General features: G+C 50.5%; 48 non-coding genes across 48 annotated transcripts; all 48 read right to left on the reverse strand.

Annotated features, from left to right (window-relative positions):
• Window positions 1–470: 470 nt before the first annotated feature.
• Window positions 471–544, reverse strand: Trnan-guu (transfer RNA asparagine (anticodon GUU)). Its single transcript has one exon. It is a non-coding gene; the product is annotated as a tRNA-Asn (tRNA).
• A 333-nt stretch (window positions 545–877) lies between these two features.
• On the reverse strand, window positions 878–949 carry Trnat-cgu (transfer RNA threonine (anticodon CGU)). Its single transcript has one exon. It is a non-coding gene; the product is annotated as a tRNA-Thr (tRNA).
• A 687-nt stretch (window positions 950–1,636) lies between these two features.
• Trnan-guu (transfer RNA asparagine (anticodon GUU)) lies at window positions 1,637–1,710 on the reverse strand. The gene has a single exon. It is a non-coding gene; the product is annotated as a tRNA-Asn (tRNA).
• A 333-nt stretch (window positions 1,711–2,043) lies between these two features.
• Trnat-cgu (transfer RNA threonine (anticodon CGU)) lies at window positions 2,044–2,115 on the reverse strand. The gene has a single exon. It is a non-coding gene; the product is annotated as a tRNA-Thr (tRNA).
• A 687-nt stretch (window positions 2,116–2,802) lies between these two features.
• On the reverse strand, window positions 2,803–2,876 carry Trnan-guu (transfer RNA asparagine (anticodon GUU)). The gene has a single exon. It is a non-coding gene; the product is annotated as a tRNA-Asn (tRNA).
• A 333-nt stretch (window positions 2,877–3,209) lies between these two features.
• Trnat-cgu (transfer RNA threonine (anticodon CGU)) lies at window positions 3,210–3,281 on the reverse strand. The gene has a single exon. It is a non-coding gene; the product is annotated as a tRNA-Thr (tRNA).
• A 687-nt stretch (window positions 3,282–3,968) lies between these two features.
• Window positions 3,969–4,042, reverse strand: Trnan-guu (transfer RNA asparagine (anticodon GUU)). The gene has a single exon. It is a non-coding gene; the product is annotated as a tRNA-Asn (tRNA).
• Window positions 4,043–4,375: 333 nt separating this feature from the next.
• On the reverse strand, window positions 4,376–4,447 carry Trnat-cgu (transfer RNA threonine (anticodon CGU)). Its single transcript has one exon. It is a non-coding gene; the product is annotated as a tRNA-Thr (tRNA).
• A 687-nt stretch (window positions 4,448–5,134) lies between these two features.
• Trnan-guu (transfer RNA asparagine (anticodon GUU)) lies at window positions 5,135–5,208 on the reverse strand. The gene has a single exon. It is a non-coding gene; the product is annotated as a tRNA-Asn (tRNA).
• Window positions 5,209–5,541: 333 nt separating this feature from the next.
• Window positions 5,542–5,613, reverse strand: Trnat-cgu (transfer RNA threonine (anticodon CGU)). Its single transcript has one exon. It is a non-coding gene; the product is annotated as a tRNA-Thr (tRNA).
• Window positions 5,614–6,300: 687 nt separating this feature from the next.
• Window positions 6,301–6,374, reverse strand: Trnan-guu (transfer RNA asparagine (anticodon GUU)). Its single transcript has one exon. It is a non-coding gene; the product is annotated as a tRNA-Asn (tRNA).
• Window positions 6,375–6,707: 333 nt separating this feature from the next.
• Trnat-cgu (transfer RNA threonine (anticodon CGU)) lies at window positions 6,708–6,779 on the reverse strand. The gene has a single exon. It is a non-coding gene; the product is annotated as a tRNA-Thr (tRNA).
• Window positions 6,780–7,466: 687 nt separating this feature from the next.
• Trnan-guu (transfer RNA asparagine (anticodon GUU)) lies at window positions 7,467–7,540 on the reverse strand. Its single transcript has one exon. It is a non-coding gene; the product is annotated as a tRNA-Asn (tRNA).
• A 333-nt stretch (window positions 7,541–7,873) lies between these two features.
• On the reverse strand, window positions 7,874–7,945 carry Trnat-cgu (transfer RNA threonine (anticodon CGU)). The gene has a single exon. It is a non-coding gene; the product is annotated as a tRNA-Thr (tRNA).
• Window positions 7,946–8,633: 688 nt separating this feature from the next.
• Window positions 8,634–8,707, reverse strand: Trnan-guu (transfer RNA asparagine (anticodon GUU)). The gene has a single exon. It is a non-coding gene; the product is annotated as a tRNA-Asn (tRNA).
• A 333-nt stretch (window positions 8,708–9,040) lies between these two features.
• On the reverse strand, window positions 9,041–9,112 carry Trnat-cgu (transfer RNA threonine (anticodon CGU)). The gene has a single exon. It is a non-coding gene; the product is annotated as a tRNA-Thr (tRNA).
• Window positions 9,113–9,799: 687 nt separating this feature from the next.
• On the reverse strand, window positions 9,800–9,873 carry Trnan-guu (transfer RNA asparagine (anticodon GUU)). Its single transcript has one exon. It is a non-coding gene; the product is annotated as a tRNA-Asn (tRNA).
• A 333-nt stretch (window positions 9,874–10,206) lies between these two features.
• Trnat-cgu (transfer RNA threonine (anticodon CGU)) lies at window positions 10,207–10,278 on the reverse strand. The gene has a single exon. It is a non-coding gene; the product is annotated as a tRNA-Thr (tRNA).
• Window positions 10,279–10,965: 687 nt separating this feature from the next.
• Window positions 10,966–11,039, reverse strand: Trnan-guu (transfer RNA asparagine (anticodon GUU)). Its single transcript has one exon. It is a non-coding gene; the product is annotated as a tRNA-Asn (tRNA).
• Window positions 11,040–11,372: 333 nt separating this feature from the next.
• Trnat-cgu (transfer RNA threonine (anticodon CGU)) lies at window positions 11,373–11,444 on the reverse strand. The gene has a single exon. It is a non-coding gene; the product is annotated as a tRNA-Thr (tRNA).
• A 687-nt stretch (window positions 11,445–12,131) lies between these two features.
• Trnan-guu (transfer RNA asparagine (anticodon GUU)) lies at window positions 12,132–12,205 on the reverse strand. The gene has a single exon. It is a non-coding gene; the product is annotated as a tRNA-Asn (tRNA).
• A 333-nt stretch (window positions 12,206–12,538) lies between these two features.
• On the reverse strand, window positions 12,539–12,610 carry Trnat-cgu (transfer RNA threonine (anticodon CGU)). Its single transcript has one exon. It is a non-coding gene; the product is annotated as a tRNA-Thr (tRNA).
• Window positions 12,611–13,297: 687 nt separating this feature from the next.
• On the reverse strand, window positions 13,298–13,371 carry Trnan-guu (transfer RNA asparagine (anticodon GUU)). The gene has a single exon. It is a non-coding gene; the product is annotated as a tRNA-Asn (tRNA).
• A 333-nt stretch (window positions 13,372–13,704) lies between these two features.
• Trnat-cgu (transfer RNA threonine (anticodon CGU)) lies at window positions 13,705–13,776 on the reverse strand. The gene has a single exon. It is a non-coding gene; the product is annotated as a tRNA-Thr (tRNA).
• Window positions 13,777–14,463: 687 nt separating this feature from the next.
• Trnan-guu (transfer RNA asparagine (anticodon GUU)) lies at window positions 14,464–14,537 on the reverse strand. Its single transcript has one exon. It is a non-coding gene; the product is annotated as a tRNA-Asn (tRNA).
• A 333-nt stretch (window positions 14,538–14,870) lies between these two features.
• Window positions 14,871–14,942, reverse strand: Trnat-cgu (transfer RNA threonine (anticodon CGU)). Its single transcript has one exon. It is a non-coding gene; the product is annotated as a tRNA-Thr (tRNA).
• Window positions 14,943–15,629: 687 nt separating this feature from the next.
• Window positions 15,630–15,703, reverse strand: Trnan-guu (transfer RNA asparagine (anticodon GUU)). Its single transcript has one exon. It is a non-coding gene; the product is annotated as a tRNA-Asn (tRNA).
• Window positions 15,704–16,036: 333 nt separating this feature from the next.
• On the reverse strand, window positions 16,037–16,108 carry Trnat-cgu (transfer RNA threonine (anticodon CGU)). Its single transcript has one exon. It is a non-coding gene; the product is annotated as a tRNA-Thr (tRNA).
• Window positions 16,109–16,795: 687 nt separating this feature from the next.
• Trnan-guu (transfer RNA asparagine (anticodon GUU)) lies at window positions 16,796–16,869 on the reverse strand. The gene has a single exon. It is a non-coding gene; the product is annotated as a tRNA-Asn (tRNA).
• A 333-nt stretch (window positions 16,870–17,202) lies between these two features.
• On the reverse strand, window positions 17,203–17,274 carry Trnat-cgu (transfer RNA threonine (anticodon CGU)). The gene has a single exon. It is a non-coding gene; the product is annotated as a tRNA-Thr (tRNA).
• Window positions 17,275–17,961: 687 nt separating this feature from the next.
• On the reverse strand, window positions 17,962–18,035 carry Trnan-guu (transfer RNA asparagine (anticodon GUU)). The gene has a single exon. It is a non-coding gene; the product is annotated as a tRNA-Asn (tRNA).
• Window positions 18,036–18,368: 333 nt separating this feature from the next.
• Window positions 18,369–18,440, reverse strand: Trnat-cgu (transfer RNA threonine (anticodon CGU)). The gene has a single exon. It is a non-coding gene; the product is annotated as a tRNA-Thr (tRNA).
• Window positions 18,441–19,127: 687 nt separating this feature from the next.
• On the reverse strand, window positions 19,128–19,201 carry Trnan-guu (transfer RNA asparagine (anticodon GUU)). The gene has a single exon. It is a non-coding gene; the product is annotated as a tRNA-Asn (tRNA).
• A 333-nt stretch (window positions 19,202–19,534) lies between these two features.
• Window positions 19,535–19,606, reverse strand: Trnat-cgu (transfer RNA threonine (anticodon CGU)). Its single transcript has one exon. It is a non-coding gene; the product is annotated as a tRNA-Thr (tRNA).
• A 687-nt stretch (window positions 19,607–20,293) lies between these two features.
• Trnan-guu (transfer RNA asparagine (anticodon GUU)) lies at window positions 20,294–20,367 on the reverse strand. The gene has a single exon. It is a non-coding gene; the product is annotated as a tRNA-Asn (tRNA).
• A 333-nt stretch (window positions 20,368–20,700) lies between these two features.
• On the reverse strand, window positions 20,701–20,772 carry Trnat-cgu (transfer RNA threonine (anticodon CGU)). Its single transcript has one exon. It is a non-coding gene; the product is annotated as a tRNA-Thr (tRNA).
• A 687-nt stretch (window positions 20,773–21,459) lies between these two features.
• On the reverse strand, window positions 21,460–21,533 carry Trnan-guu (transfer RNA asparagine (anticodon GUU)). The gene has a single exon. It is a non-coding gene; the product is annotated as a tRNA-Asn (tRNA).
• A 333-nt stretch (window positions 21,534–21,866) lies between these two features.
• Trnat-cgu (transfer RNA threonine (anticodon CGU)) lies at window positions 21,867–21,938 on the reverse strand. The gene has a single exon. It is a non-coding gene; the product is annotated as a tRNA-Thr (tRNA).
• A 687-nt stretch (window positions 21,939–22,625) lies between these two features.
• Window positions 22,626–22,699, reverse strand: Trnan-guu (transfer RNA asparagine (anticodon GUU)). The gene has a single exon. It is a non-coding gene; the product is annotated as a tRNA-Asn (tRNA).
• A 333-nt stretch (window positions 22,700–23,032) lies between these two features.
• Window positions 23,033–23,104, reverse strand: Trnat-cgu (transfer RNA threonine (anticodon CGU)). The gene has a single exon. It is a non-coding gene; the product is annotated as a tRNA-Thr (tRNA).
• A 687-nt stretch (window positions 23,105–23,791) lies between these two features.
• Window positions 23,792–23,865, reverse strand: Trnan-guu (transfer RNA asparagine (anticodon GUU)). The gene has a single exon. It is a non-coding gene; the product is annotated as a tRNA-Asn (tRNA).
• Window positions 23,866–24,198: 333 nt separating this feature from the next.
• Window positions 24,199–24,270, reverse strand: Trnat-cgu (transfer RNA threonine (anticodon CGU)). Its single transcript has one exon. It is a non-coding gene; the product is annotated as a tRNA-Thr (tRNA).
• A 687-nt stretch (window positions 24,271–24,957) lies between these two features.
• Trnan-guu (transfer RNA asparagine (anticodon GUU)) lies at window positions 24,958–25,031 on the reverse strand. The gene has a single exon. It is a non-coding gene; the product is annotated as a tRNA-Asn (tRNA).
• Window positions 25,032–25,364: 333 nt separating this feature from the next.
• Window positions 25,365–25,436, reverse strand: Trnat-cgu (transfer RNA threonine (anticodon CGU)). The gene has a single exon. It is a non-coding gene; the product is annotated as a tRNA-Thr (tRNA).
• Window positions 25,437–26,123: 687 nt separating this feature from the next.
• Window positions 26,124–26,197, reverse strand: Trnan-guu (transfer RNA asparagine (anticodon GUU)). Its single transcript has one exon. It is a non-coding gene; the product is annotated as a tRNA-Asn (tRNA).
• Window positions 26,198–26,530: 333 nt separating this feature from the next.
• Trnat-cgu (transfer RNA threonine (anticodon CGU)) lies at window positions 26,531–26,602 on the reverse strand. Its single transcript has one exon. It is a non-coding gene; the product is annotated as a tRNA-Thr (tRNA).
• A 687-nt stretch (window positions 26,603–27,289) lies between these two features.
• On the reverse strand, window positions 27,290–27,363 carry Trnan-guu (transfer RNA asparagine (anticodon GUU)). The gene has a single exon. It is a non-coding gene; the product is annotated as a tRNA-Asn (tRNA).
• A 333-nt stretch (window positions 27,364–27,696) lies between these two features.
• Trnat-cgu (transfer RNA threonine (anticodon CGU)) lies at window positions 27,697–27,768 on the reverse strand. The gene has a single exon. It is a non-coding gene; the product is annotated as a tRNA-Thr (tRNA).
• Between the last annotated feature and the right edge of the window lie 51 nt (window positions 27,769–27,819).

Consider the following 27,819-nt stretch of genomic DNA (forward strand, 5'->3'; position numbering starts at 1 on the left):
GTGGGATAGCGTGGCTCGACTGCGAAATGCACCTTTCGGCTCCTCTCTCTGGCTACAGTATGCTGTTGTCCACAGTGGCACTGGCGTTGCCCATGGGGCTTCATGTAAGGCGACTGCACGTCTCTCGGCCAACAGCGGCCCACTGCAGACCGACACTTAAGAGACACCAAATACAAATCGACATCGAGAGACAGGCCCTGTCATATGGCAGTCGCGACGTATACGCTGAAATTGAATGTAAAGAATACGTCTTTTGTAGTGGGCGTCGCTCTACTGCAGTCACACATGGCGAATAAATAGGAAAACAGTAGAACGTCTGTGTAGGGCCATGTTTTTACCTACAGTGTCACTTGGCTGAATGTGTATAAGGCTGTGTGGCATCACTCAAACACAGCCAAATTGTCACGCTAGCTGTGTATCTCTAACAAAGTTGACGTATGTCCTCACCTCGGTGCCGGTTAAAACGATTTCGCCCCCGGGTGGGCTCGAACCACCAACCTTTCGGTTAACAGCCGAACGCGCTAGCCGATTGCGCCACGGAGGCCTTGACTTTGGCTCTCTTGTGCTCTGTATATCAACGCAATTCGTATACCTTCTGCAGGAATCTTGCAGAATGGTAGCATCTGCTTGCGCCTCTTCACATGGATAACGTGCATGCACACTGTAGCGAGGCTCGTAAACGAATGACATCGCCAAGCATGACATTATACTGCAAAATGCATACAAACCACTGTTGTGCCTATGCATTCAGAAAACCTCTGAGGCCAGTAGAATACTTGTCATAGGTTGTAGAACATCCCTTTCATTCAGTGTACTGCCATGTGTTAGATGCTGCTCGAGATAGCTCCGCTCCTTGCAGGAAGGTTAAAAAAATGAATGCCTTCTGTGAGGTTCGAACTCACGACCCCTGGTTTACGAGACCAGTGCTCTACCACTGAGCTAAGAAGGCGGCAGCTTAGCGTTTGCGAGCTATCCCCGAATTGTCACTTCATCATACTGAATCTTGCAGCCCTCGACCAGATATCGGATTTGGCACACAGCTGCTGCTGGGGGTGTCCACATTGCCGTTTTCCAAATCTCTTGACTGTTTCGCCCTTACGATCGACGACGAGCGTCGGGCCACCAGAAGTTTGCGGTCTGCACAATCCTGACCTAGTGCACAGCTTGTGGGATAGCGTGGCTCGACTGCGAAATGCACCTTTCGGCTCCTCTCTCTGGCTACAGTATGCTGTTGTCCACAGTGGCACTGGCGTTGCCCATGGGGCTTCATGTAAGGCGACTGCACGTCTCTCGGCCAACAGCGGCCCACTGCAGACCGACACTTAAGAGACACCAAATACAAATCGACATCGAGAGACAGGCCCTGTCATATGGCAGTCGCGACGTATACGCTGAAATTGAATGTAAAGAATACGTCTTTTGTAGTGGGCGTCGCTCTACTGCAGTCACACATGGCGAATAAATAGGAAAACAGTAGAACGTCTGTGTAGGGCCATGTTTTTACCTACAGTGTCACTTGGCTGAATGTGTATAAGGCTGTGTGGCATCACTCAAACACAGCCAAATTGTCACGCTAGCTGTGTATCTCTAACAAAGTTGACGTTTGTCCTCACCTCGGTGCCGGTTAAAACGATTTCGCCCCCAGGTGGGCTCGAACCACCAACCTTTCGGTTAACAGCCGAACGCGCTAGCCGATTGCGCCACGGAGGCCTTGACTTTGGCTCCCTTGTGCTCTGTATATCAACGCAATTCGTATACCTTCTGCAGGAATCTCGCAGAATGGTAGCATCTGCTTGCGCCTCTTCACATGGATAACGTGCATGCACACTGTAGCGAGGCTCGTAAACGAATGACATCGCCAAGCATGACATTATACTGCAAAATGCATACAAACCACTGTTGTGCCTATGCATTCAGAAAACCTCTGAGGCCAGTAGAATACTTGTCATAGGTTGTAGAACATCCCTTTCCTTCAGTGTACTGCCATGTGTTAGATGCTGCTCGAGATAGCTCCGCTCCTTGCAGGAAGGTTAAAAAAATGAATGCCTTCTGTGAGGTTCGAACTCACGACCCCTGGTTTACGAGACCAGTGCTCTACCACTGAGCTAAGAAGGCGGCAGCTTAGCGTTTGCGAGCTATCCCCGAATTGTCACTTCATCATACTGAATCTTGCAGCCCTCGACCAGATATCGGATTTGGCACACAGCTGCTGCTGGGGGTGTCCACATTGCCGTTTTCCAAATCTCTTGACTGTTTCGCCCTTACGATCGACGACGAGCGTCGGGCCACCAGAAGTTTGCGGTCTGCACAATCCTGACCTAGTGCACAGCTTGTGGGATAGCGTGGCTCGACTGCGAAATGCACCTTTCGGCTCCTCTCTCTGGCTACAGTATGCTGTTGTCCACAGTGGCACTGGCGTTGCCCATGGGGCTTCATGTAAGGCGACTGCACGTCTCTCGGCCAACAGCGGCCCACTGCAGACCGACACTTAAGAGACACCAAATACAAATCGACATCGAGAGACAGGCCCTGTCATATGGCAGTCGCGACGTATACGCTGAAATTGAATGTAAAGAATACGTCTTTTGTAGTGGGCGTCGCTCTACTGCAGTCACACATGGCGAATAAATAGGAAAACAGTAGAACGTCTGTGTAGGGCCATGTTTTTACCTACAGTGTCACTTGGCTGAATGTGTATAAGGCTGTGTGGCATCACTCAAACACAGCCAAATTGTCACGCTAGCTGTGTATCTCTAACAAAGTTGACGTTTGTCCTCACCTCGGTGCCGGTTAAAACGATTTCGCCCCCAGGTGGGCTCGAACCACCAACCTTTCGGTTAACAGCCGAACGCGCTAGCCGATTGCGCCACGGAGGCCTTGACTTTGGCTCCCTTGTGCTCTGTATATCAACGCAATTCGTATACCTTCTGCAGGAATCTCGCAGAATGGTAGCATCTGCTTGCGCCTCTTCACATGGATAACGTGCATGCACACTGTAGCGAGGCTCGTAAACGAATGACATCGCCAAGCATGACATTATACTGCAAAATGCATACAAACCACTGTTGTGCCTATGCATTCAGAAAACCTCTGAGGCCAGTAGAATACTTGTCATAGGTTGTAGAACATCCCTTTCCTTCAGTGTACTGCCATGTGTTAGATGCTGCTCGAGATAGCTCCGCTCCTTGCAGGAAGGTTAAAAAAATGAATGCCTTCTGTGAGGTTCGAACTCACGACCCCTGGTTTACGAGACCAGTGCTCTACCACTGAGCTAAGAAGGCGGCAGCTTAGCGTTTGCGAGCTATCCCCGAATTGTCACTTCATCATACTGAATCTTGCAGCCCTCGACCAGATATCGGATTTGGCACACAGCTGCTGCTGGGGGTGTCCACATTGCCGTTTTCCAAATCTCTTGACTGTTTCGCCCTTACGATCGACGACGAGCGTCGGGCCACCAGAAGTTTGCGGTCTGCACAATCCTGACCTAGTGCACAGCTTGTGGGATAGCGTGGCTCGACTGCGAAATGCACCTTTCGGCTCCTCTCTCTGGCTACAGTATGCTGTTGTCCACAGTGGCACTGGCGTTGCCCATGGGGCTTCATGTAAGGCGACTGCACGTCTCTCGGCCAACAGCGGCCCACTGCAGACCGACACTTAAGAGACACCAAATACAAATCGACATCGAGAGACAGGCCCTGTCATATGGCAGTCGCGACGTATACGCTGAAATTGAATGTAAAGAATACGTCTTTTGTAGTGGGCGTCGCTCTACTGCAGTCACACATGGCGAATAAATAGGAAAACAGTAGAACGTCTGTGTAGGGCCATGTTTTTACCTACAGTGTCACTTGGCTGAATGTGTATAAGGCTGTGTGGCATCACTCAAACACAGCCAAATTGTCACGCTAGCTGTGTATCTCTAACAAAGTTGACGTATGTCCTCACCTCGGTGCCGGTTAAAACGATTTCGCCCCCAGGTGGGCTCGAACCACCAACCTTTCGGTTAACAGCCGAACGCGCTAGCCGATTGCGCCACGGAGGCCTTGACTTTGGCTCCCTTGTGCTCTGTATATCAACGCAATTCGTATACCTTCTGCAGGAATCTCGCAGAATGGTAGCATCTGCTTGCGCCTCTTCACATGGATAACGTGCATGCACACTGTAGCGAGGCTCGTAAACGAATGACATCGCCAAGCATGACATTATACTGCAAAATGCATACAAACCACTGTTGTGCCTATGCATTCAGAAAACCTCTGAGGCCAGTAGAATACTTGTCATAGGTTGTAGAACATCCCTTTCCTTCAGTGTACTGCCATGTGTTAGATGCTGCTCGAGATAGCTCCGCTCCTTGCAGGAAGGTTAAAAAAATGAATGCCTTCTGTGAGGTTCGAACTCACGACCCCTGGTTTACGAGACCAGTGCTCTACCACTGAGCTAAGAAGGCGGCAGCTTAGCGTTTGCGAGCTATCCCCGAATTGTCACTTCATCATACTGAATCTTGCAGCCCTCGACCAGATATCGGATTTGGCACACAGCTGCTGCTGGGGGTGTCCACATTGCCGTTTTCCAAATCTCTTGACTGTTTCGCCCTTACGATCGACGACGAGCGTCGGGCCACCAGAAGTTTGCGGTCTGCACAATCCTGACCTAGTGCACAGCTTGTGGGATAGCGTGGCTCGACTGCGAAATGCACCTTTCGGCTCCTCTCTCTGGCTACAGTATGCTGTTGTCCACAGTGGCACTGGCGTTGCCCATGGGGCTTCATGTAAGGCGACTGCACGTCTCTCGGCCAACAGCGGCCCACTGCAGACCGACACTTAAGAGACACCAAATACAAATCGACATCGAGAGACAGGCCCTGTCATATGGCAGTCGCGACGTATACGCTGAAATTGAATGTAAAGAATACGTCTTTTGTAGTGGGCGTCGCTCTACTGCAGTCACACATGGCGAATAAATAGGAAAACAGTAGAACGTCTGTGTAGGGCCATGTTTTTACCTACAGTGTCACTTGGCTGAATGTGTATAAGGCTGTGTGGCATCACTCAAACACAGCCAAATTGTCACGCTAGCTGTGTATCTCTAACAAAGTTGACGTATGTCCTCACCTCGGTGCCGGTTAAAACGATTTCGCCCCCGGGTGGGCTCGAACCACCAACCTTTCGGTTAACAGCCGAACGCGCTAGCCGATTGCGCCACGGAGGCCTTGACTTTGGCTCCCTTGTGCTCTGTATATCAACGCAATTCGTATACCTTCTGCAGGAATCTCGCAGAATGGTAGCATCTGCTTGCGCCTCTTCACATGGATAACGTGCATGCACACTGTAGCGAGGCTCGTAAACGAATGACATCGCCAAGCATGACATTATACTGCAAAATGCATACAAACCACTGTTGTGCCTATGCATTCAGAAAACCTCTGAGGCCAGTAGAATACTTGTCATAGGTTGTAGAACATCCCTTTCATTCAGTGTACTGCCATGTGTTAGATGCTGCTCGAGATAGCTCCGCTCCTTGCAGGAAGGTTAAAAAAATGAATGCCTTCTGTGAGGTTCGAACTCACGACCCCTGGTTTACGAGACCAGTGCTCTACCACTGAGCTAAGAAGGCGGCAGCTTAGCGTTTGCGAGCTATCCCCGAATTGTCACTTCATCATACTGAATCTTGCAGCCCTCGACCAGATATCGGATTTGGCACACAGCTGCTGCTGGGGGTGTCCACATTGCCGTTTTCCAAATCTCTTGACTGTTTCGCCCTTACGATCGACGACGAGCGTCGGGCCACCAGAAGTTTGCGGTCTGCACAATCCTGACCTAGTGCACAGCTTGTGGGATAGCGTGGCTCGACTGCGAAATGCACCTTTCGGCTCCTCTCTCTGGCTACAGTATGCTGTTGTCCACAGTGGCACTGGCGTTGCCCATGGGGCTTCATGTAAGGCGACTGCACGTCTCTCGGCCAACAGCGGCCCACTGCAGACCGACACTTAAGAGACACCAAATACAAATCGACATCGAGAGACAGGCCCTGTCATATGGCAGACGCGACGTATACGCTGAAATTGAATGTAAAGAATACGTCTTTTGTAGTGGGCGTCGCTCTACTGCAGTCACACATGGCGAATAAATAGGAAAACAGTAGAACGTCTGTGTAGGGCCATGTTTTTACCTACAGTGTCACTTGGCTGAATGTGTATAAGGCTGTGTGGCATCACTCAAACACAGCCAAATTGTCACGCTAGCTGTGTATCTCTAACAAAGTTGACGTATGTCCTCACCTCGGTGCCGGTTAAAACGATTTCGCCCCCGGGTGGGCTCGAACCACCAACCTTTCGGTTAACAGCCGAACGCGCTAGCCGATTGCGCCACGGAGGCCTTGACTTTGGCTCCCTTGTGCTCTGTATATCAACGCAATTCGTATACCTTCTGCAGGAATCTCGCAGAATGGTAGCATCTGCTTGCGCCTCTTCACATGGATAACGTGCATGCACACTGTAGCGAGGCTCGTAAACGAATGACATCGCCAAGCATGACATTATACTGCAAAATGCATACAAACCACTGTTGTGCCTATGCATTCAGAAAACCTCTGAGGCCAGTAGAATACTTGTCATAGGTTGTAGAACATCCCTTTCCTTCAGTGTACTGCCATGTGTTAGATGCTGCTCGAGATAGCTCCGCTCCTTGCAGGAAGGTTAAAAAAATGAATGCCTTCTGTGAGGTTCGAACTCACGACCCCTGGTTTACGAGACCAGTGCTCTACCACTGAGCTAAGAAGGCGGCAGCTTAGCGTTTGCGAGCTATCCCCGAATTGTCACTTCATCATACTGAATCTTGCAGCCCTCGACCAGATATCGGATTTGGCACACAGCTGCTGCTGGGGGTGTCCACATTGCCGTTTTCCAAATCTCTTGACTGTTTCGCCCTTACGATCGACGACGAGCGTCGGGCCACCAGAAGTTTGCGGTCTGCACAATCCTGACCTAGTGCACAGCTTGTGGGATAGCGTGGCTCGACTGCGAAATGCACCTTTCGGCTCCTCTCTCTGGCTACAGTATGCTGTTGTCCACAGTGGCACTGGCGTTGCCCATGGGGCTTCATGTAAGGCGACTGCACGTCTCTCGGCCAACAGCGGCCCACTGCAGACCGACACTTAAGAGACACCAAATACAAATCGACATCGAGAGACAGGCCCTGTCATATGGCAGTCGCGACGTATACGCTGAAATTGAATGTAAAGAATACGTCTTTTGTAGTGGGCGTCGCTCTACTGCAGTCACACATGGCGAATAAATAGGAAAACAGTAGAACGTCTGTGTAGGGCCATGTTTTTACCTACAGTGTCACTTGGCTGAATGTGTATAAGGCTGTGTGGCATCACTCAAACACAGCCAAATTGTCACGCTAGCTGTGTATCTCTAACAAAGTTGACGTATGTCCTCACCTCGGTGCCGGTTAAAACGATTTCGCCCCCGGGTGGGCTCGAACCACCAACCTTTCGGTTAACAGCCGAACGCGCTAGCCGATTGCGCCACGGAGGCCTTGACTTTGGCTCCCTTGTGCTCTGTATATCAACGCAATTCGTATACCTTCTGCAGGAATCTCGCAGAATGGTAGCATCTGCTTGCGCCTCTTCACATGGATAACGTGCATGCACACTGTAGCGAGGCTCGTAAACGAATGACATCGCCAAGCATGACATTATACTGCAAAATGCATACAAACCACTGTTGTGCCTATGCATTCAGAAAACCTCTGAGGCCAGTAGAATACTTGTCATAGGTTGTAGAACATCCCTTTCCTTCAGTGTACTGCCATGTGTTAGATGCTGCTCGAGATAGCTCCGCTCCTTGCAGGAAGGTTAAAAAAATGAATGCCTTCTGTGAGGTTCGAACTCACGACCCGTGGTTTACGAGACCAGTGCTCTACCACTGAGCTAAGAAGGCGGCAGCTTAGCGTTTGCGAGCTATCCCCGAATTGTCACTTCATCATACTGAATCTTGCAGCCCTCGACCAGATATCGGATTTGGCACACAGCTGCTGCTGGGGGTGTCCACATTGCCGTTTTCCAAATCTCTTGACTGTTTCGCCCTTACGATCGACGACGAGCGTCGGGCCACCAGAAGTTTGCGGTCTGCACAATCCTGACCTAGTGCACAGCTTGTGGGATAGCGTGGCTCGACTGCGAAATGCACCTTTCGGCTCCTCTCTCTGGCTACAGTATGCTGTTGTCCACAGTGGCACTGGCGTTGCCCATGGGGCTTCATGTAAGGCGACTGCACGTCTCTCGGCCAACAGCGGCCCACTGCAGACCGACACTTAAGAGACACCAAATACAAATCGACATCGAGAGACAGGCCCTGTCATATGGCAGTCGCGACGTATACGCTGAAATTGAATGTAAAGAATACGTCTTTTGTAGTGGGCGTCGCTCTACTGCAGTGCACACATGACGAATAAATAGGAAAAGAGTAGAACGTCTGTGTAGGGCCATGTTTTTACCTACAGTGTCACTTGGCTGAATGTGTATAAGGCTCTGTGGCATCACTCAAACACAGGCAAATTGTCACGCTAGCTGTGTATCTCTAACAAAGTTGACGTATGTCCTCACCTCGGTGCCGGTTAAAACGATTTCGCCCCCGGGTGGGCTCGAACCACCAACCTTTCGGTTAACAGCCGAACGCGCTAGCCGATTGCGCCACGGAGGCCTTGACTTTGGCTCCCTTGTGCTCTGTATATCAACGCAATTCGTATACCTTCTGCAGGAATCTCGCAGAATGGTAGCATCTGCTTGCGCCTCTTCACATGGATAACGTGCATGCACACTGTAGCGAGGCTCGTAAACGAATGACATCGCCAAGCATGACATTATACTGCAAAATGCATACAAACCACTGTTGTGCCTATGCATTCAGAAAACCTCTGAGGCCAGTAGAATACTTGTCATAGGTTGTAGAACATCCCTTTCATTCAGTGTACTGCCATGTGTTAGATGCTGCTCGAGATAGCTCCGCTCCTTGCAGGAAGGTTAAAAAAATGAATGCCTTCTGTGAGGTTCGAACTCACGACCCCTGGTTTACGAGACCAGTGCTCTACCACTGAGCTAAGAAGGCGGCAGCTTAGCGTTTGCGAGCTATCCCCGAATTGTCACTTCATCATACTGAATCTTGCAGCCCTCGACCAGATATCGGATTTGGCACACAGCTGCTGCTGGGGGTGTCCACATTGCCGTTTTCCAAATCTCTTGACTGTTTCGCCCTTACGATCGACGACGAGCGTCGGGCCACCAGAAGTTTGCGGTCTGCACAATCCTGACCTAGTGCACAGCTTGTGGGATAGCGTGGCTCGACTGCGAAATGCACCTTTCGGCTCCTCTCTCTGGCTACAGTATGCTGTTGTCCACAGTGGCACTGGCGTTGCCCATGGGGCTTCATGTAAGGCGACTGCACGTCTCTCGGCCAACAGCGGCCCACTGCAGACCGACACTTAAGAGACACCAAATACAAATCGACATCGAGAGACAGGCCCTGTCATATGGCAGACGCGACGTATACGCTGAAATTGAATGTAAAGAATACGTCTTTTGTAGTGGGCGTCGCTCTACTGCAGTCACACATGGCGAATAAATAGGAAAACAGTAGAACGTCTGTGTAGGGCCATGTTTTTACCTACAGTGTCACTTGGCTGAATGTGTATAAGGCTGTGTGGCATCACTCAAACACAGCCAAATTGTCACGCTAGCTGTGTATCTCTAACAAAGTTGACGTATGTCCTCACCTCGGTGCCGGTTAAAACGATTTCGCCCCCGGGTGGGCTCGAACCACCAACCTTTCGGTTAACAGCCGAACGCGCTAGCCGATTGCGCCACGGAGGCCTTGACTTTGGCTCCCTTGTGCTCTGTATATCAACGCAATTCGTATACCTTCTGCAGGAATCTCGCAGAATGGTAGCATCTGCTTGCGCCTCTTCACATGGATAACGTGCATGCACACTGTAGCGAGGCTCGTAAACGAATGACATCGCCAAGCATGACATTATACTGCAAAATGCATACAAACCACTGTTGTGCCTATGCATTCAGAAAACCTCTGAGGCCAGTAGAATACTTGTCATAGGTTGTAGAACATCCCTTTCCTTCAGTGTACTGCCATGTGTTAGATGCTGCTCGAGATAGCTCCGCTCCTTGCAGGAAGGTTAAAAAAATGAATGCCTTCTGTGAGGTTCGAACTCACGACCCCTGGTTTACGAGACCAGTGCTCTACCACTGAGCTAAGAAGGCGGCAGCTTAGCGTTTGCGAGCTATCCCCGAATTGTCACTTCATCATACTGAATCTTGCAGCCCTCGACCAGATATCGGATTTGGCACACAGCTGCTGCTGGGGGTGTCCACATTGCCGTTTTCCAAATCTCTTGACTGTTTCGCCCTTACGATCGACGACGAGCGTCGGGCCACCAGAAGTTTGCGGTCTGCACAATCCTGACCTAGTGCACAGCTTGTGGGATAGCGTGGCTCGACTGCGAAATGCACCTTTCGGCTCCTCTCTCTGGCTACAGTATGCTGTTGTCCACAGTGGCACTGGCGTTGCCCATGGGGCTTCATGTAAGGCGACTGCACGTCTCTCGGCCAACAGCGGCCCACTGCAGACCGACACTTAAGAGACACCAAATACAAATCGACATCGAGAGACAGGCCCTGTCATATGGCAGTCGCGACGTATACGCTGAAATTGAATGTAAAGAATACGTCTTTTGTAGTGGGCGTCGCTCTACTGCAGTCACACATGGCGAATAAATAGGAAAACAGTAGAACGTCTGTGTAGGGCCATGTTTTTACCTACAGTGTCACTTGGCTGAATGTGTATAAGGCTGTGTGGCATCACTCAAACACAGCCAAATTGTCACGCTAGCTGTGTATCTCTAACAAAGTTGACGTATGTCCTCACCTCGGTGCCGGTTAAAACGATTTCGCCCCCGGGTGGGCTCGAACCACCAACCTTTCGGTTAACAGCCGAACGCGCTAGCCGATTGCGCCACGGAGGCCTTGACTTTGGCTCCCTTGTGCTCTGTATATCAACGCAATTCGTATACCTTCTGCAGGAATCTCGCAGAATGGTAGCATCTGCTTGCGCCTCTTCACATGGATAACGTGCATGCACACTGTAGCGAGGCTCGTAAACGAATGACATCGCCAAGCATGACATTATACTGCAAAATGCATACAAACCACTGTTGTGCCTATGCATTCAGAAAACCTCTGAGGCCAGTAGAATACTTGTCATAGGTTGTAGAACATCCCTTTCCTTCAGTGTACTGCCATGTGTTAGATGCTGCTCGAGATAGCTCCGCTCCTTGCAGGAAGGTTAAAAAAATGAATGCCTTCTGTGAGGTTCGAACTCACGACCCCTGGTTTACGAGACCAGTGCTCTACCACTGAGCTAAGAAGGCGGCAGCTTAGCGTTTGCGAGCTATCCCCGAATTGTCACTTCATCATACTGAATCTTGCAGCCCTCGACCAGATATCGGATTTGGCACACAGCTGCTGCTGGGGGTGTCCACATTGCCGTTTTCCAAATCTCTTGACTGTTTCGCCCTTACGATCGACGACGAGCGTCGGGCCACCAGAAGTTTGCGGTCTGCACAATCCTGACCTAGTGCACAGCTTGTGGGATAGCGTGGCTCGACTGCGAAATGCACCTTTCGGCTCCTCTCTCTGGCTACAGTATGCTGTTGTCCACAGTGGCACTGGCGTTGCCCATGGGGCTTCATGTAAGGCGACTGCACGTCTCTCGGCCAACAGCGGCCCACTGCAGACCGACACTTAAGAGACACCAAATACAAATCGACATCGAGAGACAGGCCCTGTCATATGGCAGTCGCGACGTATACGCTGAAATTGAATGTAAAGAATACGTCTTTTGTAGTGGGCGTCGCTCTACTGCAGTCACACATGGCGAATAAATAGGAAAACAGTAGAACGTCTGTGTAGGGCCATGTTTTTACCTACAGTGTCACTTGGCTGAATGTGTATAAGGCTGTGTGGCATCACTCAAACACAGCCAAATTGTCACGCTAGCTGTGTATCTCTAACAAAGTTGACGTATGTCCTCACCTCGGTGCCGGTTAAAACGATTTCGCCCCCGGGTGGGCTCGAACCACCAACCTTTCGGTTAACAGCCGAACGCGCTAGCCGATTGCGCCACGGAGGCCTTGACTTTGGCTCCCTTGTGCTCTGTATATCAACGCAATTCGTATACCTTCTGCAGGAATCTCGCAGAATGGTAGCATCTGCTTGCGCCTCTTCACATGGATAACGTGCATGCACACTGTAGCGAGGCTCGTAAACGAATGACATCGCCAAGCATGACATTATACTGCAAAATGCATACAAACCACTGTTGTGCCTATGCATTCAGAAAACCTCTGAGGCCAGTAGAATACTTGTCATAGGTTGTAGAACATCCCTTTCCTTCAGTGTACTGCCATGTGTTAGATGCTGCTCGAGATAGCTCCGCTCCTTGCAGGAAGGTTAAAAAAATGAATGCCTTCTGTGAGGTTCGAACTCACGACCCCTGGTTTACGAGACCAGTGCTCTACCACTGAGCTAAGAAGGCGGCAGCTTAGCGTTTGCGAGCTATCCCCGAATTGTCACTTCATCATACTGAATCTTGCAGCCCTCGACCAGATATCGGATTTGGCACACAGCTGCTGCTGGGGGTGTCCACATTGCCGTTTTCCAAATCTCTTGACTGTTTCGCCCTTACGATCGACGACGAGCGTCGGGCCACCAGAAGTTTGCGGTCTGCACAATCCTGACCTAGTGCACAGCTTGTGGGATAGCGTGGCTCGACTGCGAAATGCACCTTTCGGCTCCTCTCTCTGGCTACAGTATGCTGTTGTCCACAGTGGCACTGGCGTTGCCCATGGGGCTTCATGTAAGGCGACTGCACGTCTCTCGGCCAACAGCGGCCCACTGCAGACCGACACTTAAGAGACACCAAATACAAATCGACATCGAGAGACAGGCCCTGTCATATGGCAGTCGCGACGTATACGCTGAAATTGAATGTAAAGAATACGTCTTTTGTAGTGGGCGTCGCTCTACTGCAGTCACACATGGCGAATAAATAGGAAAACAGTAGAACGTCTGTGTAGGGCCATGTTTTTACCTACAGTGTCACTTGGCTGAATGTGTATAAGGCTGTGTGGCATCACTCAAACACAGCCAAATTGTCACGCTAGCTGTGTATCTCTAACAAAGTTGACGTATGTCCTCACCTCGGTGCCGGTTAAAACGATTTCGCCCCCGGGTGGGCTCGAACCACCAACCTTTCGGTTAACAGCCGAACGCGCTAGCCGATTGCGCCACGGAGGCCTTGACTTTGGCTCCCTTGTGCTCTGTATATCAACGCAATTCGTATACCTTCTGCAGGAATCTCGCAGAATGGTAGCATCTGCTTGCGCCTCTTCACATGGATAACGTGCATGCACACTGTAGCGAGGCTCGTAAACGAATGACATCGCCAAGCATGACATTATACTGCAAAATGCATACAAACCACTGTTGTGCCTATGCATTCAGAAAACCTCTGAGGCCAGTAGAATACTTGTCATAGGTTGTAGAACATCCCTTTCCTTCAGTGTACTGCCATGTGTTAGATGCTGCTCGAGATAGCTCCGCTCCTTGCAGGAAGGTTAAAAAAATGAATGCCTTCTGTGAGGTTCGAACTCACGACCCCTGGTTTACGAGACCAGTGCTCTACCACTGAGCTAAGAAGGCGGCAGCTTAGCGTTTGCGAGCTATCCCCGAATTGTCACTTCATCATACTGAATCTTGCAGCCCTCGACCAGATATCGGATTTGGCACACAGCTGCTGCTGGGGGTGTCCACATTGCCGTTTTCCAAATCTCTTGACTGTTTCGCCCTTACGATCGACGACGAGCGTCGGGCCACCAGAAGTTTGCGGTCTGCACAATCCTGACCTAGTGCACAGCTTGTGGGATAGCGTGGCTCGACTGCGAAATGCACCTTTCGGCTCCTCTCTCTGGCTACAGTATGCTGTTGTCCACAGTGGCACTGGCGTTGCCCATGGGGCTTCATGTAAGGCGACTGCACGTCTCTCGGCCAACAGCGGCCCACTGCAGACCGACACTTAAGAGACACCAAATACAAATCGACATCGAGAGACAGGCCCTGTCATATGGCAGTCGCGACGTATACGCTGAAATTGAATGTAAAGAATACGTCTTTTGTAGTGGGCGTCGCTCTACTGCAGTCACACATGGCGAATAAATAGGAAAACAGTAGAACGTCTGTGTAGGGCCATGTTTTTACCTACAGTGTCACTTGGCTGAATGTGTATAAGGCTGTGTGGCATCACTCAAACACAGCCAAATTGTCACGCTAGCTGTGTATCTCTAACAAAGTTGACGTATGTCCTCACCTCGGTGCCGGTTAAAACGATTTCGCCCCCAGGTGGGCTCGAACCACCAACCTTTCGGTTAACAGCCGAACGCGCTAGCCGATTGCGCCACGGAGGCCTTGACTTTGGCTCCCTTGTGCTCTGTATATCAACGCAATTCGTATACCTTCTGCAGGAATCTCGCAGAATGGTAGCATCTGCTTGCGCCTCTTCACATGGATAACGTGCATGCACACTGTAGCGAGGCTCGTAAACGAATGACATCGCCAAGCATGACATTATACTGCAAAATGCATACAAACCACTGTTGTGCCTATGCATTCAGAAAACCTCTGAGGCCAGTAGAATACTTGTCATAGGTTGTAGAACATCCCTTTCCTTCAGTGTACTGCCATGTGTTAGATGCTGCTCGAGATAGCTCCGCTCCTTGCAGGAAGGTTAAAAAAATGAATGCCTTCTGTGAGGTTCGAACTCACGACCCCTGGTTTACGAGACCAGTGCTCTACCACTGAGCTAAGAAGGCGGCAGCTTAGCGTTTGCGAGCTATCTCCGAATTGTCACTTCATCATACTGAATCTTGCAGCCCTCGACCAGATATCGGATTTGGCACACAGCTGCTGCTGGGGGTGTCCACATTGCCGTTTTCCAAATCTCTTGACTGTTTCGCCCTTACGATCGACGACGAGCGTCGGGCCACCAGAAGTTTGCGGTCTGCACAATCCTGACCTAGTGCACAGCTTGTGGGATAGCGTGGCTCGACTGCGAAATGCACCTTTCGGCTCCTCTCTCTGGCTACAGTATGCTGTTGTCCACAGTGGCACTGGCGTTGCCCATGGGGCTTCATGTAAGGCGACTGCACGTCTCTCGGCCAACAGCGGCCCACTGCAGACCGACACTTAAGAGACACCAAATACAAATCGACATCGAGAGACAGGCCCTGTCATATGGCAGACGCGACGTATACGCTGAAATTGAATGTAAAGAATACGTCTTTTGTAGTGGGCGTCGCTCTACTGCAGTCACACATGGCGAATAAATAGGAAAACAGTAGAACGTCTGTGTAGGGCCATGTTTTTACCTACAGTGTCACTTGGCTGAATGTGTATAAGGCTGTGTGGCATCACTCAAACACAGCCAAATTGTCACGCTAGCTGTGTATCTCTAACAAAGTTGACGTATGTCCTCACCTCGGTGCCGGTTAAAACGATTTCGCCCCTGGGTGGGCTCGAACCACCTACCTTTCGGTTAACAGCCGAACGCGCTAGCCGATTGCGCCACGGAGGCCTTGACTTTGGCTCCCTTGTGCTCTGTATATCAACGCAATTCGTATACCTTCTGCAGGAATCTCGCAGAATGGTAGCATCTGCTTGCGCCTCTTCACATGGATAACGTGCATGCACACTGTAGCGAGGCTTGTAAACGAATGACATCGCCAAGCATGACATTATACTGCAAAATGCATACAAACCACTGTTGTGCCTATGCATTCAGAAAACCTCTGAGGCCAGTAGAATACTTGTCATAGGTTGTAGAACATCCCTTTCCTTCAGTGTACTGCCATGTGTTAGATGCTGCTCGAGATAGCTCCGCTCCTTGCAGGAAGGTTAAAAAAATGAATGCCTTCTGTGAGGTTCGAACTCACGACCCCTGGTTTACGAGACCAGTGCTCTACCACTGAGCTAAGAAGGCGGCAGCTTAGCGTTTGCGAGCTATCCCCGAATTGTCACTTCATCATACTGAATCTTGCAGCCCTCGACCAGATATCGGATTTGGCACACAGCTGCTGCTGGGGGTGTCCACATTGCCGTTTTCCAAATCTCTTGACTGTTTCGCCCTTACGATCGACGACGAGCGTCGGGCCACCAGAAGTTTGCGGTCTGCACAATCCTGACCTAGTGCACAGCTTGTGGGATAGCGTGGCTCGACTGCGAAATGCACCTTTCGGCTCCTCTCTCTGGCTACAGTATGCTGTTGTCCACAGTGGCACTGGCGTTGCCCATGGGGCTTCATGTAAGGCGACTGCACGTCTCTCGGCCAACAGCGGCCCACTGCAGACCGACACTTAAGAGACACCAAATACAAATCGACATCGAGAGACAGGCCCTGTCATATGGCAGACGCGACGTATACGCTGAAATTGAATGTAAAGAATACGTCTTTTGTAGTGGGCGTCGCTCTACTGCAGTCACACATGGCGAATAAATAGGAAAACAGTAGAACGTCTGTGTAGGGCCATGTTTTTACCTACAGTGTCACTTGGCTGAATGTGTATAAGGCTGTGTGGCATCACTCAAACACAGCCAAATTGTCACGCTAGCTGTGTATCTCTAACAAAGTTGACGTATGTCCTCACCTCGGTGCCGGTTAAAACGATTTCGCCCCCGGGTGGGCTCGAACCACCAACCTTTCGGTTAACAGCCGAACGCGCTAGCCGATTGCGCCACGGAGGCCTTGACTTTGGCTCCCTTGTGCTCTGTATATCAACGCAATTCGTATACCTTCTGCAGGAATCTCGCAGAATGGTAGCATCTGCTTGCGCCTCTTCACATGGATAACGTGCATGCACACTGTAGCGAGGCTTGTAAACGAATGACATCGCCAAGCATGACATTATACTGCAAAATGCATACAAACCACTGTTGTGCCTATGCATTCAGAAAACCTCTGAGGCCAGTAGAATACTTGTCATAGGTTGTAGAACATCCCTTTCCTTCAGTGTACTGCCATGTGTTAGATGCTGCTCGAGATAGCTCCGCTCCTTGCAGGAAGGTTAAAAAAATGAATGCCTTCTGTGAGGTTCGAACTCACGACCCCTGGTTTACGAGACCAGTGCTCTACCACTGAGCTAAGAAGGCGGCAGCTTAGCGTTTGCGAGCTATCCCCGAATTGTCACTTCATCATACTGAATCTTGCAGCCCTCGACCAGATATCGGATTTGGCACACAGCTGCTGCTGGGGGTGTCCACATTGCCGTTTTCCAAATCTCTTGACTGTTTCGCCCTTACGATCGACGACGAGCGTCGGGCCACCAGAAGTTTGCGGTCTGCACAATCCTGACCTAGTGCACAGCTTGTGGGATAGCGTGGCTCGACTGCGAAATGCACCTTTCGGCTCCTCTCTCTGGCTACAGTATGCTGTTGTCCACAGTGGCACTGGCGTTGCCCATGGGGCTTCATGTAAGGCGACTGCACGTCTCTCGGCCAACAGCGGCCCACTGCAGACCGACACTTAAGAGACACCAAATACAAATCGACATCGAGAGACAGGCCCTGTCATATGGCAGTCGCGACGTATACGCTGAAATTGAATGTAAAGAATACGTCTTTTGTAGTGGGCGTCGCTCTACTGCAGTCACACATGGCGAATAAATAGGAAAACAGTAGAACGTCTGTGTAGGGCCATGTTTTTACCTACAGTGTCACTTGGCTGAATGTGTATAAGGCTGTGTGGCATCACTCAAACACAGCCAAATTGTCACGCTAGCTGTGTATCTCTAACAAAGTTGACGTATGTCCTCACCTCGGTGCCGGTTAAAACGATTTCGCCCCCGGGTGGGCTCGAACCACCAACCTTTCGGTTAACAGCCGAACGCGCTAGCCGATTGCGCCACGGAGGCCTTGACTTTGGCTCCCTTGTGCTCTGTATATCAACGCAATTCGTATACCTTCTGCAGGAATCTCGCAGAATGGTAGCATCTGCTTGCGCCTCTTCACATGGATAACGTGCATGCACACTGTAGCGAGGCTCGTAAACGAATGACATCGCCAAGCATGACATTATACTGCAAAATGCATACAAACCACTGTTGTGCCTATGCATTCAGAAAACCTCTGAGGCCAGTAGAATACTTGTCATAGGTTGTAGAACATCCCTTTCCTTCAGTGTACTGCCATGTGTTAGATGCTGCTCGAGATAGCTCCGCTCCTTGCAGGAAGGTTAAAAAAATGAATGCCTTCTGTGAGGTTCGAACTCACGACCCCTGGTTTACGAGACCAGTGCTCTACCACTGAGCTAAGAAGGCGGCAGCTTAGCGTTTGCGAGCTTTCCCCGAATTGTCACTTCATCATACTGAATCTTGCAGCCCTCGACCAGATATCGGATTTGGCACACAGCTGCTGCTGGGGGTGTCCACATTGCCGTTTTCCAAATCTCTTGACTGTTTCGCCCTTACGATCGACGACGAGCGTCGGGCCACCAGAAGTTTGCGGTCTGCACAATCCTGACCTAGTGCACAGCTTGTGGGATAGCGTGGCTCGACTGCGAAATGCACCTTTCGGCTCCTCTCTCTGGCTACAGTATGCTGTTGTCCACAGTGGCACTGGCGTTGCCCATGGGGCTTCATGTAAGGCGACTGCACGTCTCTCGGCCAACAGCGGCCCACTGCAGACCGACACTTAAGAGACACCAAATACAAATCGACATCGAGAGACAGGCCCTGTCATATGGCAGTCGCGACGTATACGCTGAAATTGAATGTAAAGAATACGTCTTTTGTAGTGGGCGTCGCTCTACTGCAGTCACACATGGCGAATAAATAGGAAAACAGTAGAACGTCTGTGTAGGGCCATGTTTTTACCTACAGTGTCACTTGGCTGAATGTGTATAAGGCTGTGTGGCATCACTCAAACACAGCCAAATTGTCACGCTAGCTGTGTATCTCTAACAAAGTTGACGTATGTCCTCACCTCGGTGCCGGTTAAAACGATTTCGCCCCCGGGTGGGCTCGAACCACCAACCTTTCGGTTAACAGCCGAACGCGCTAGCCGATTGCGCCACGGAGGCCTTGACTTTGGCTCCCTTGTGCTCTGTATATCAACGCAATTCGTATACCTTCTGCAGGAATCTCGCAGAATGGTAGCATCTGCTTGCGCCTCTTCACATGGATAACGTGCATGCACACTGTAGCGAGGCTCGTAAACGAATGACATCGCCAAGCATGACATTATACTGCAAAATGCATACAAACCACTGTTGTGCCTATGCATTCAGAAAACCTCTGAGGCCAGTAGAATACTTGTCATAGGTTGTAGAACATCCCTTTCCTTCAGTGTACTGCCATGTGTTAGATGCTGCTCGAGATAGCTCCACTCCTTGCAGGAAGGTTAAAAAAATGAATGCCTTCTGTGAGGTTCGAACTCACGACCCCTGGTTTACGAGACCAGTGCTCTACCACTGAGCTAAGAAGGCGGCAGCTTAGCGTTTGCGAGCTATCCCCGAATTGTCACTTCATCATACTGAATCTTGCAGCCCTCGACCAGATATCGGATTTGGCACACAGCTGCTGCTGGGGGTGTCCACATTGCCGTTTTCCAAATCTCTTGACTGTTTCGCCCTTACGATCGACGACGAGCGTCGGGCCACCAGAAGTTTGCGGTCTGCACAATCCTGACCTAGTGCACAGCTTGTGGGATAGCGTGGCTCGACTGCGAAATGCACCTTTCGGCTCCTCTCTCTGGCTACAGTATGCTGTTGTCCACAGTGGCACTGGCGTTGCCCATGGGGCTTCATGTAAGGCGACTGCACGTCTCTCGGCCAACAGCGGCCCACTGCAGACCGACACTTAAGAGACACCAAATACAAATCGACATCGAGAGACAGGCCCTGTCATATGGCAGTCGCGACGTATACGCTGAAATTGAATGTAAAGAATACGTCTTTTGTAGTGGGCGTCGCTCTACTGCAGTCACACATGGCGAATAAATAGGAAAACAGTAGAACGTCTGTGTAGGGCCATGTTTTTACCTACAGTGTCACTTGGCTGAATGTGTATAAGGCTGTGTGGCATCACTCAAACACAGCCAAATTGTCACGCTAGCTGTGTATCTCTAACAAAGTTGACGTATGTCCTCACCTCGGTGCCGGTTAAAACGATTTCGCCCCCGGGTGGGCTCGAACCACCAACCTTTCGGTTAACAGCCGAACGCGCTAGCCGATTGCGCCACGGAGGCCTTGACTTTGGCTCCCTTGTGCTCTGTATATCAACGCAATTCGTATACCTTCTGCAGGAATCTCGCAGAATGGTAGCATCTGCTTGCGCCTCTTCACATGGATAACGTGCATGCACACTGTAGCGAGGCTCGTAAACGAATGACATCGCCAAGCATGACATTATACTGCAAAATGCATACAAACCACTGTTGTGCCTATGCATTCAGAAAACCTCTGAGGCCAGTAGAATACTTGTCATAGGTTGTAGAACATCCCTTTCCTTCAGTGTACTGCCATGTGTTAGATGCTGCTCGAGATAGCTCCGCTCCTTGCAGGAAGGTTAAAAAAATGAATGCCTTCTGTGAGGTTCGAACTCACGACCCCTGGTTTACGAGACCAGTGCTCTACCACTGAGCTAAGAAGGCGGCAGCTTAGCGTTTGCGAGCTATCCCCGAATTGTCACTTCATCATACTGAATCTTGCAGCCCTCGACCAGATATCGGATTTGGCACACAGCTGCTGCTGGGGGTGTCCACATTGCCGTTTTCCAAATCTCTTGACTGTTTCGCCCTTACGATCGACGACGAGCGTCGGGCCACCAGAAGTTTGCGGTCTGCACAATCCTGACCTAGTGCACAGCTTGTGGGATAGCGTGGCTCGACTGCGAAATGCACCTTTCGGCTCCTCTCTCTGGCTACAGTATGCTGTTGTCCACAGTGGCACTGGCGTTGCCCATGGGGCTTCATGTAAGGCGACTGCACGTCTCTCGGCCAACAGCGGCCCACTGCAGACCGACACTTAAGAGACACCAAATACAAATCGACATCGAGAGACAGGCCCTGTCATATGGCAGTCGCGACGTATACGCTGAAATTGAATGTAAAGAATACGTCTTTTGTAGTGGGCGTCGCTCTACTGCAGTCACACATGGCGAATAAATAGGAAAACAGTAGAACGTCTGTGTAGGGCCATGTTTTTACCTACAGTGTCACTTGGCTGAATGTGTATAAGGCTGTGTGGCATCACTCAAACACAGCCAAATTGTCACGCTAGCTGTGTATCTCTAACAAAGTTGACGTATGTCCTCACCTCGGTGCCGGTTAAAACGATTTCGCCCCCGGGTGGGCTCGAACCACCAACCTTTCGGTTAACAGCCGAACGCGCTAGCCGATTGCGCCACGGAGGCCTTGACTTTGGCTCCCTTGTGCTCTGTATATCAACGCAATTCGTATACCTTCTGCAGGAATCTCGCAGAATGGTAGCATCTGCTTGCGCCTCTTCACATGGATAACGTGCATGCACACTGTAGCGAGGCTCGTAAACGAATGACATCGCCAAGCATGACATTATACTGCAAAATGCATACAAACCACTGTTGTGCCTATGCATTCAGAAAACCTCTGAGGCCAGTAGAATACTTGTCATAGGTTGTAGAACATCCCTTTCATTCAGTGTACTGCCATGTGTTAGATGCTGCTCGAGATAGCTCCGCTCCTTGCAGGAAGGTTAAAAAAATGAATGCCTTCTGTGAGGTTCGAACTCACGACCCCTGGTTTACGAGACCAGTGCTCTACCACTGAGCTAAGAAGGCGGCAGCTTAGCGTTTGCGAGCTTTCCCCGAATTGTCACTTCATCATACTGAATCTTGCAGCCCTCGACCAGATATCGGATTTGGCACACAGCTGCTGCTGGGGGTGTCCACATTGCCGTTTTCCAAATCTCTTGACTGTTTCGCCCTTACGATCGACGACGAGCGTCGGGCCACCAGAAGTTTGCGGTCTGCACAATCCTGACCTAGTGCACAGCTTGTGGGATAGCGTGGCTCGACTGCGAAATGCACCTTTCGGCTCCTCTCTCTGGCTACAGTATGCTGTTGTCCACAGTGGCACTGGCGTTGCCCATGGGGCTTCATGTAAGGCGACTGCACGTCTCTCGGCCAACAGCGGCCCACTGCAGACCGACACTTAAGAGACACCAAATACAAATCGACATCGAGAGACAGGCCCTGTCATATGGCAGTCGCGACGTATACGCTGAAATTGAATGTAAAGAATACGTCTTTTGTAGTGGGCGTCGCTCTACTGCAGTCACACATGGCGAATAAATAGGAAAACAGTAGAACGTCTGTGTAGGGCCATGTTTTTACCTACAGTGTCACTTGGCTGAATGTGTATAAGGCTGTGTGGCATCACTCAAACACAGCCAAATTGTCACGCTAGCTGTGTATCTCTAACAAAGTTGACGTATGTCCTCACCTCGGTGCCGGTTAAAACGATTTCGCCCCCGGGTGGGCTCGAACCACCAACCTTTCGGTTAACAGCCGAACGCGCTAGCCGATTGCGCCACGGAGGCCTTGACTTTGGCTCCCTTGTGCTCTGTATATCAACGCAATTCGTATACCTTCTGCAGGAATCTCGCAGAATGGTAGCATCTGCTTGCGCCTCTTCACATGGATAACGTGCATGCACACTGTAGCGAGGCTCGTAAACGAATGACATCGCCAAGCATGACATTATACTGCAAAATGCATACAAACCACTGTTGTGCCTATGCATTCAGAAAACCTCTGAGGCCAGTAGAATACTTGTCATAGGTTGTAGAACATCCCTTTCCTTCAGTGTACTGCCATGTGTTAGATGCTGCTCGAGATAGCTCCGCTCCTTGCAGGAAGGTTAAAAAAATGAATGCCTTCTGTGAGGTTCGAACTCACGACCCCTGGTTTACGAGACCAGTGCTCTACCACTGAGCTAAGAAGGCGGCAGCTTAGCGTTTGCGAGCTATCCCCGAATTGTCACTTCATCATACTGAATCTTGCAGCCCTCGACCAGATATCGGATTTGGCACACAGCTGCTGCTGGGGGTGTCCACATTGCCGTTTTCCAAATCTCTTGACTGTTTCGCCCTTACGATCGACGACGAGCGTCGGGCCACCAGAAGTTTGCGGTCTGCACAATCCTGACCTAGTGCACAGCTTGTGGGATAGCGTGGCTCGACTGCGAAATGCACCTTTCGGCTCCTCTCTCTGGCTACAGTATGCTGTTGTCCACAGTGGCACTGGCGTTGCCCATGGGGCTTCATGTAAGGCGACTGCACGTCTCTCGGCCAACAGCGGCCCACTGCAGACCGACACTTAAGAGACACCAAATACAAATCGACATCGAGAGACAGGCCCTGTCATATGGCAGTCGCGACGTATACGCTGAAATTGAATGTAAAGAATACGTCTTTTGTAGTGGGCGTCGCTCTACTGCAGTCACACATGGCGAATAAATAGGAAAACAGTAGAACGTCTGTGTAGGGCCATGTTTTTACCTACAGTGTCACTTGGCTGAATGTGTATAAGGCTGTGTGGCATCACTCAAACACAGCCAAATTGTCACGCTAGCTGTGTATCTCTAACAAAGTTGACGTATGTCCTCACCTCGGTGCCGGTTAAAACGATTTCGCCCCCGGGTGGGCTCGAACCACCAACCTTTCGGTTAACAGCCGAACGCGCTAGCCGATTGCGCCACGGAGGCCTTGACTTTGGCTCCCTTGTGCTCTGTATATCAACGCAATTCGTATACCTTCTGCAGGAATCTCGCAGAATGGTAGCATCTGCTTGCGCCTCTTCACATGGATAACGTGCATGCACACTGTAGCGAGGCTCGTAAACGAATGACATCGCCAAGCATGACATTATACTGCAAAATGCATACAAACCACTGTTGTGCCTATGCATTCAGAAAACCTCTGAGGCCAGTAGAATACTTGTCATAGGTTGTAGAACATCCCTTTCCTTCAGTGTACTGCCATGTGTTAGATGCTGCTCGAGATAGCTCCGCTCCTTGCAGGAAGGTTAAAAAAATGAATGCCTTCTGTGAGGTTCGAACTCACGACCCCTGGTTTACGAGACCAGTGCTCTACCACTGAGCTAAGAAGGCGGCAGCTTAGCGTTTGCGAGCTATCCCCGAATTGTCACTTCATCATACTGAATCTTGCAGCCCTCGACCAGATATCGGATTTGGCACACAGCTGCTGCTGGGGGTGTCCACATTGCCGTTTTCCAAATCTCTTGACTGTTTCGCCCTTACGATCGACGACGAGCGTCGGGCCACCAGAAGTTTGCGGTCTGCACAATCCTGACCTAGTGCACAGCTTGTGGGATAGCGTGGCTCGACTGCGAAATGCACCTTTCGGCTCCTCTCTCTGGCTACAGTATGCTGTTGTCCACAGTGGCACTGGCGTTGCCCATGGGGCTTCATGTAAGGCGACTGCACGTCTCTCGGCCAACAGCGGCCCACTGCAGACCGACACTTAAGAGACACCAAATACAAATCGACATCGAGAGACAGGCCCTGTCATATGGCAGTCGCGACGTATACGCTGAAATTGAATGTAAAGAATACGTCTTTTGTAGTGGGCGTCGCTCTACTGCAGTCACACATGGCGAATAAATAGGAAAACAGTAGAACGTCTGTGTAGGGCCATGTTTTTACCTACAGTGTCACTTGGCTGAATGTGTATAAGGCTGTGTGGCATCACTCAAACACAGCCAAATTGTCACGCTAGCTGTGTATCTCTAACAAAGTTGACGTATGTCCTCACCTCGGTGCCGGTTAAAACGATTTCGCCCCCAGGTGGGCTCGAACCACCAACCTTTCGGTTAACAGCCGAACGCGCTAGCCGATTGCGCCACGGAGGCCTTGACTTTGGCTCCCTTGTGCTCTGTATATCAACGCAATTCGTATACCTTCTGCAGGAATCTCGCAGAATGGTAGCATCTGCTTGCGCCTCTTCACATGGATAACGTGCATGCACACTGTAGCGAGGCTCGTAAACGAATGACATCGCCAAGCATGACATTATACTGCAAAATGCATACAAACCACTGTTGTGCCTATGCATTCAGAAAACCTCTGAGGCCAGTAGAATACTTGTCATAGGTTGTAGAACATCCCTTTCCTTCAGTGTACTGCCATGTGTTAGATGCTGCTCGAGATAGCTCCGCTCCTTGCAGGAAGGTTAAAAAAATGAATGCCTTCTGTGAGGTTCGAACTCACGACCCCTGGTTTACGAGACCAGTGCTCTACCACTGAGCTAAGAAGGCGGCAGCTTAGCGTTTGCGAGCTATCTCCGAATTGTCACTTCATCATACTGAATCTTGCAGCCCTCGACCAGATATCGGATTTGGCACACAGCTGCTGCTGGGGGTGTCCACATTGCCGTTTTCCAAATCTCTTGACTGTTTCGCCCTTACGATCGACGACGAGCGTCGGGCCACCAGAAGTTTGCGGTCTGCACAATCCTGACCTAGTGCACAGCTTGTGGGATAGCGTGGCTCGACTGCGAAATGCACCTTTCGGCTCCTCTCTCTGGCTACAGTATGCTGTTGTCCACAGTGGCACTGGCGTTGCCCATGGGGCTTCATGTAAGGCGACTGCACGTCTCTCGGCCAACAGCGGCCCACTGCAGACCGACACTTAAGAGACACCAAATACAAATCGACATCGAGAGACAGGCCCTGTCATATGGCAGACGCGACGTATACGCTGAAATTGAATGTAAAGAATACGTCTTTTGTAGTGGGCGTCGCTCTACTGCAGTCACACATGGCGAATAAATAGGAAAACAGTAGAACGTCTGTGTAGGGCCATGTTTTTACCTACAGTGTCACTTGGCTGAATGTGTATAAGGCTGTGTGGCATCACTCAAACACAGCCAAATTGTCACGCTAGCTGTGTATCTCTAACAAAGTTGACGTATGTCCTCACCTCGGTGCCGGTTAAAACGATTTCGCCCCTGGGTGGGCTCGAACCACCAACCTTTCGGTTAACAGCCGAACGCGCTAGCCGATTGCGCCACGGAGGCCTTGACTTTGGCTCCCTTGTGCTCTGTATATCAACGCAATTCGTATACCTTCTGCAGGAATCTCGCAGAATGGTAGCATCTGCTTGCGCCTCTTCACATGGATAACGTGCATGCACACTGTAGCGAGGCTTGTAAACGAATGACATCGCCAAGCATGACATTATACTGCAAAATGCATACAAACCACTGTTGTGCCTATGCATTCAGAAAACCTCTGAGGCCAGTAGAATACTTGTCATAGGTTGTAGAACATCCCTTTCCTTCAGTGTACTGCCATGTGTTAGATGCTGCTCGAGATAGCTCCGCTCCTTGCAGGAAGGTTAAAAAAATGAATGCCTTCTGTGAGGTTCGAACTCACGACCCCTGGTTTACGAGACCAGTGCTCTACCACTGAGCTAAGAAGGCGGCAGCTTAGCGTTTGCGAGCTATCCCCGAATTGTCACTTCATCATACTGAATCTTGCAGCCCTCGACCAGATATCGGATTTGGCACACAGCTGCTGCTGGGGGTGTCCACATTGCCGTTTTCCAAATCTCTTGACTGTTTCGCCCTTACGATCGACGACGAGCGTCGGGCCACCAGAAGTTTGCGGTCTGCACAATCCTGACCTAGTGCACAGCTTGTGGGATAGCGTGGCTCGACTGCGAAATGCACCTTTCGGCTCCTCTCTCTGGCTACAGTATGCTGTTGTCCACAGTGGCACTGGCGTTGCCCATGGGGCTTCATGTAAGGCGACTGCACGTCTCTCGGCCAACAGCGGCCCACTGCAGACCGACACTTAAGAGACACCAAATACAAATCGACATCGAGAGACAGGCCCTGTCATATGGCAGACGCGACGTATACGCTGAAATTGAATGTAAAGAATACGTCTTTTGTAGTGGGCGTCGCTCTACTGCAGTCACACATGGCGAATAAATAGGAAAACAGTAGAACGTCTGTGTAGGGCCATGTTTTTACCTACAGTGTCACTTGGCTGAATGTGTATAAGGCTGTGTGGCATCACTCAAACACAGCCAAATTGTCACGCTAGCTGTGTATCTCTAACAAAGTTGACGTATGTCCTCACCTCGGTGCCGGTTAAAACGATTTCGCCCCCGGGTGGGCTCGAACCACCAACCTTTCGGTTAACAGCCGAACGCGCTAGCCGATTGCGCCACGGAGGCCTTGACTTTGGCTCCCTTGTGCTCTGTATATCAACGCAATTCGTATACCTTCTGCAGGAATCTCGCAGAATGGTAGCATCTGCTTGCGCCTCTTCACATGGATAACGTGCATGCACACTGTAGCGAGGCTTGTAAACGAATGACATCGCCAAGCATGACATTATACTGCAAAATGCATACAAACCACTGTTGTGCCTATGCATTCAGAAAACCTCTGAGGCCAGTAGAATACTTGTCATAGGTTGTAGAACATCCCTTTCCTTCAGTGTACTGCCATGTGTTAGATGCTGCTCGAGATAGCTCCGCTCCTTGCAGGAAGGTTAAAAAAATGAATGCCTTCTGTGAGGTTCGAACTCACGACCCCTGGTTTACGAGACCAGTGCTCTACCACTGAGCTAAGAAGGCGGCAGCTTAGCGTTTGCGAGCTATCCCCGAATTGTCACTTCATCATACTGA

The sequence above is a fragment of the Schistocerca nitens genome, chromosome 6 (assembly GCF_023898315.1).
Source record: "Schistocerca nitens isolate TAMUIC-IGC-003100 chromosome 6, iqSchNite1.1, whole genome shotgun sequence".
In the NCBI taxonomy this organism is placed as follows: domain Eukaryota; kingdom Metazoa; phylum Arthropoda; class Insecta; order Orthoptera; family Acrididae; genus Schistocerca; species Schistocerca nitens.